Source organism: Loxodonta africana, chromosome 2, assembly GCF_030014295.1.
Source record: "Loxodonta africana isolate mLoxAfr1 chromosome 2, mLoxAfr1.hap2, whole genome shotgun sequence".
NCBI lineage: Eukaryota > Metazoa > Chordata > Mammalia > Proboscidea > Elephantidae > Loxodonta > Loxodonta africana.
The window spans coordinates 222,181,434-222,187,216 of NC_087343.1; positions in this window are offsets into that span (position 1 = coordinate 222,181,434).

Here is a 5,783-nt window from a genome sequence, read left to right on the forward strand (position 1 = left end):
AGGGTCAGGCCCACATCCTGTGCTTGTGCTGTCTCAGAAGCCGCGGTTAGTTCCTCCGCTCCCAGTCCAAAGCCCCGCGCCAAGGTTCCCCGGCTGGGATGCCGCACTCCTGGCTCCAAAACCAGTTGCTGCCTCCCGGTGACTTCTCCTCCTGTCAGCCGCGTCGCTGCACTGCCTGCGTGTACTGGCTGGGCTTCCCCCGAGGTCAGTTCAGGGGGCTAGGGCTGCGCCCCGTGTTTGCGCTGTCACAGGATGCAGTGCTCAGCTCCCCTGCGCTCAGTCCAAAGCCCGGTGCCAAGGTTTTCTGACTGAGACGCTGGCTCCAGGCTCCGAAAACAGTCACTGCTTCCCCATGGTTGTTCGTTCTCAGTCTCTGTCACTCAGGTCAACTCTTTAGATCTGTGTTTGATGGTCAGGGTTCATAGATTGTCATGTATGTGATCGATTCACTTGTTTTTCCGAGTCTTTGTTGCAAGAGGGATCCGAGGTAGCTTCTACCTAGTCAGCCATCTTGGCCCCGCCTCCTCTAATAACTTTTTAAATATGAAAATATCATTATTTCCCTAATCTCTTAGCTTTCTGGCTGAATCTTTCCACTGAAATCAGCCTCATCCAAAAGGAACATCATTTACCAAGGTGGCCCCAATAAGAAATATATAACTGAAAAGAATGTTATGTGCCTTGTTCAGCTGGACCTTTAGGTATATTTAAGAATAGTATTGTCTAACACAAAAATGTGTACTTTCTTCACTTTGCTAACTATACCTTTTTCCGTAACTTTAATGGTTTGACATAAAGGACCCAGGCACCTGTCATGTATTGACGACCTGCTGGATTAGGGCGTGCAAAGAATAAGAAATGGTGTCTGTTCTCAAGCAGGGAGAAAGCTCAACTATGTTCTCTCCCGCTTACAGGCACAATCCTAGGGCAACGGAATCAACACCATTGGAGAAAGCAACTCTGCCACCATCAACTTCAGGAGACAGCTTTAGGGGGCGGGATGCTGGGCTCGGTTTGGCTGGTGCTGAGGGAGGAAAGTCTAGAAGACAGTTGGTGCTCCGTGTCTGAAGCCAACAGAGATGGAAGCCGGGGGTTAGTAATTTCACTATCTATTAACACTAAATTACGAGAAGTAGCTCAAGTATAGCACTGCTCATGCTTTGGGAGAGACAAGAATAGTTTCTTTCAAAGAGCCAAGTGAATTTCTTACAGGAAAGGACCAACAAGGGGATGGGACAGCCCAGCCCCCCTCGCTGCCACCTCGCCCTCTGACCCACACCCCCACCCTCTTCACTGCCACACAACGACCATGTCAACATCATTCCCCACCACGGAAGTGCAGACTGGTGAATGAATCACTCTCCATGGAAAGCATCAGAGGTTCCATAAATACTTGGGAAAACAATTGTGTAATTTGCATGATATTTCACAATTGAATTTCACAGTTTAAAAAAGATACAAAACAGAAGACAACCAGTGGGTCATATAAATAAAAGGAAGCACTGGAGAAGACACATTTCCACCATGACAACACATTTTCACACCTGGGGTGGAGAGCAGGCACCCTACAGGGCAGCATGTCTGTTAATGCAGGGGAGGACATTCCGTCTGAGGCTCACGTGCATGGAGTCCTAGCAACCTTCCATTTCAAGGTGAAGTCTTGTCAGTAGAATCATTCTTGAAAACAGTGTACTTGGAAAAGAGGTGGGACCACAAGGAAAGTGGTGTTGTTAGGTGCATTAAGTCTGCTCCGGCTCATAGCCACCTTATGTATAACAGAGAGAAACATTTCCTGGTCCTGCACCATGCTCACAGTCATTGCTATGTTTGAGCCCATTGTCGCAGCCACTGTGTTATCCCATCTTACTGAGGGTCTCCCTCTTTTTTGCTGACCCTCTACCAAGCGTGATTTCCTTCTCTGGGAATTGGCCCCTCCTGATAACATGTCCAAAATTCGTGAGATGAAGTCTCACCATCCTTGCTTCTAAGGAACATTCTGGTTGCACTTCTTCCAAGACAGATTTGTTTGTTCTTCTGGTAGGCCACGGCATAGTCAATATTCTTTGCCAATGCCACAATTCAAATGTATCAATTCTTTTTTGGTTTTCCTTATTCACTGTCCAGCATATGAGGTGATTAAACACACTGTGGTTTGGTTCAGGTGTACCTTAGCCATCAAAGTGATATCTTTGCTTTTTAAAACTTTAAAGAGGTCTTTTGCAGCAGATTTGCCCAATCCAATACATCATTTGATTCCTTGATTGCTGCTTTCATGGCCATTGATTCTTGATCTAAGAAGAATGAAATCCTTGACAACTTCAAGTTCTTCCCCAATGGAGAAAGCAGTCCTCAGGTAAGAGCAAAATTGGCAATGAATGAGGGACCCTCCCCTGCAGTGGAAATGAAGGAGTTGGAGACGGTCCCGGGAGTCCAGAATACACCCCTTTTGTCTTTGTCACAAACACAGGTGGCTTTCCTCAGCACATTCATTTACTAACGTGGTATTAGGAGTCAGGCATTGCGAAGAAGTAGCTCAAATACACCCCTGCTCCTGCTTTGCAAGGACAAGAACAGTTTCAAAGAGCTGAGTGTAGGTGAACTGCTTATGGGCATCAAAAGGCAAAGATTCCCTCTGAGCACTGAGGTAGTCACATGTGGGGACGCTACATGCAAACAGTGCATCTGGGGTGGGTGTTCCTGATTCCCCAGGCAGCCTTGACTGTCCAGGTTACCAGGCATGAGGAGGGCCAGCCTGGCACCCAATGGCCCCCATTCTGAGAACCCAGGGGGCACCATCTGCAAGGAGGCTAGGAGGAGGGGGCGGGGAGTAAGGCTGGTCTCCAGCCAGGGGGCCCCCTACACAACACGCGGGGCCCTGGGGCAGCAGGTGGTTGGGAGCTTGTGGGGGTCTGGGGTGAACATGTTTTGCCATCACTTCCCTGCTCCAAGGGCTCCGTCCACACTCTCACCCCCTCAAGGAGAAAAAGGCCATTGACCATTGATGCTCTTAGAGGTGACCATCACACAATTGCGCATGAAGGCTGGTCCCTTATCTCCAGCCCCCGTCTGGGGCTGCTCAGAAGGCACTGAAAATGACCAGCAAACCCCTGGTGTGGGGGAGGCATGGGGCGTCCCTGGGGGTCTTCCCCAGCCTCCAGGTCCCCCAGCTCTCTCCAGGGGGCGCATTTCCTTTTCTGTCTCAAGCCATCCAGCAGCTGAGAGGTCCCCATCTCCCAGTTCTTCCCAAAGTAGGCTCCATGGTGGGCTCAGCAGGGGGACCCAGCGGGGCACCTCCAGCTTTTCTGTGCTCTGCTCCACAGGCCCAGAAGTGGCCCACACCCAGCCCGGCCAGCCACCCCTCTGGACAGGCGTCAGGGCCCCCATGCCATGTGGGGAGAGTGGGCCTGAGAGGAGCCTCTGTGGAGAGCACCCAGTCAGCCAAGTTCACTGTTTAATAAAAATGAAAGGACCTTCCAATCACCTCTAACCACACATAAAGCTTGGGGAATTAAAAACAGCCTCCATCTCCTTGTGTAGTGGTTTCACCGGTGTCTGGATTAGCTGTTGGCCTGTTCAACAAGGAAAACGAAACTGATGTTATTTTGTTAAAACACAAAAAAGGTAAAAAATGATTTTTTTCCACCCTAGATTGACAAGAGACATTTATAAACCAAATAAGTAAGCTTATTTGGTGGGGAGGGGACTGGGGTGGGCAAGGGCAGTGTGGCTAGTCCACCTTCTTACCTGACAAGTGACTGCCCAGCTGCTGTGAAGCTGTCCCCTGAATAGAAGCTCACAGCTTTGAGGGCAGCCATTCCAGTTCTTGACTTTCCACTAAAAAGTCACTCGTCACTCCCTACATTGACTGTATAGAATATGCCTACCTAGAAAATATTCCCTTACTGGTCCTAGCTGCTGGCAGGACCCATCACACACCTCATCTTATTCCCATGTACGCAGTAGCCCTTCTGGCAGTTCAGGAGTCCCTGGGTGGTGCAAATGGCTAACACACTCAGCTGCTAACGGAAAGGTTAGAGGTTCGAGTCCACCAGAGGTACCTTTAAGAAAGGCCTGGAGATCTACTTCTGAGAAATCAGCCATTGAAAACCCTATGGAGCACAGTTCTACCCACTAGAGTTGCCATGAGTCAGAATCAACTCAATGGCAACGGTTCCCCACCCCCTCTTTTTTTTAATTGAACTTTAGATGAAGGCTTACAGGACAAATTAGTTTCTCATCAAAGAGTTAGTACACACATTGTTCTCTGACAGTGGTTAACAACCCCACGACATATCAACACTCTCCCTTCTCAACCCTGGGTTCCCTATTACCAGCTGTCCTGTTCCCTCTTACCTTCCAGTCCTCGCCCCAGGGCTAGTGCACCCCTTTAGTCTTGTTTTGTTCCATGGGACTCTTCAATCTTTGGCTGAAGGGTGAACCTCAGGAGTGGCCTCATTACTGAGCTGAAAAGGGTGTGCAGGGGCCATGCTCTCAGGGTTTCTCCAGTCTCTGTCAGGCCAGCAAGTCAGGTCTTTCTTTCTGAGTTGGAATTTTGTTCTACATTTTTCTCCAGGTCCTCCTGGGACCCTCTGTTGTAAATCCTGTCAGAGCAGTCAGTGGTGGTAGCCGGGCACCATCTAGTTGTACTGGGCTCAGTCTGGTGAAGGCCATGGCAGATGTGGTCCATTAGTCCTTTGGACTAATCTTTCCCTTGTATCTTTAGTTTTCTTCATTCTTCCTTGCTCCCAAAGGGGTAAGACCAGCAACTGGTTTTTAATAGTCCCCAAACCTCTTCTAGGCATGAGGAGCATTCAGGATCCTTCAGCTCTGCCTCCGTGGGCACTGTGGTGGAAGGTCTTCTCATCAGCCGCCCTCTCAGCTCCTGTGCTCCATTTCCTCAGCCCCCAAGGCAGCAGCACCCATTCAGAGCCACACTCTCCAAGGCCTAGGGTGCAAGGGAGTGGCTGGCAATCTGCCAGTCTCCGCATCCCTGGTTAGACCACAAGGACAGCCTGGGCTCTCCAGTCCTCCTCCGGGCCATTCAGGGTTAATCTTCCGTTTTCCCTCCCTCATCAGACCCCTCCCTCAGCCCGAGTATTTGCATGCAAACAGGTCCCTGCAGACCTGTTTTTGTTCTTTATTATTTTAACTCCAGGAACCCTGTGATTAAGCAAATTTGAACACTTGACCACCCAGCATTCTGTTTCCTTTCTTGAACTTTGTCTCATTTCACTTCAGCCTCTTGGAAATAACCAGACTCATGTTCCTTTGCTCAAGTCATTTCTTCCCACCTGGCCCACCCATGGAGGGAGGGCAGCAGGGCCCTTGTAGTTGTTGTTGTGAATTCCCGTGCACAACAGAATGAAATGTTGCCCGGTCCTGCGCCATCCCCATGATCAGTGGCAAATTGAACCATTGTGATCCATAGTAGATGGCAGGCTTTTCTTTCTAGACTGTCCTAGTCTGGAAAAAGCTCTGCTGAAACCTGTTCAGCATCATAGCAACACACAAGCCTCTACTGACAGGTGGTGTCTACACTTGAGGTGCTTTGCCCGGGAATCAAACCTTGCTCTGCACAGAAGGCATAAATTTTACTGCACACCACCGCGGTCCCCTTGGGAGACCAGGATAAACAACCAAACCAAACCCATTGCCGTCTAGTCGATTCCGACTCATAGCAACCCTATAGTGGTGGCAGATAACTTGTTTCACTGGGTTCCTACCTGCTGCCCTCTTCAGGCTTCTTTCCTTTCTGCCCCCCGCAAAACAAAACAAGACAAAAC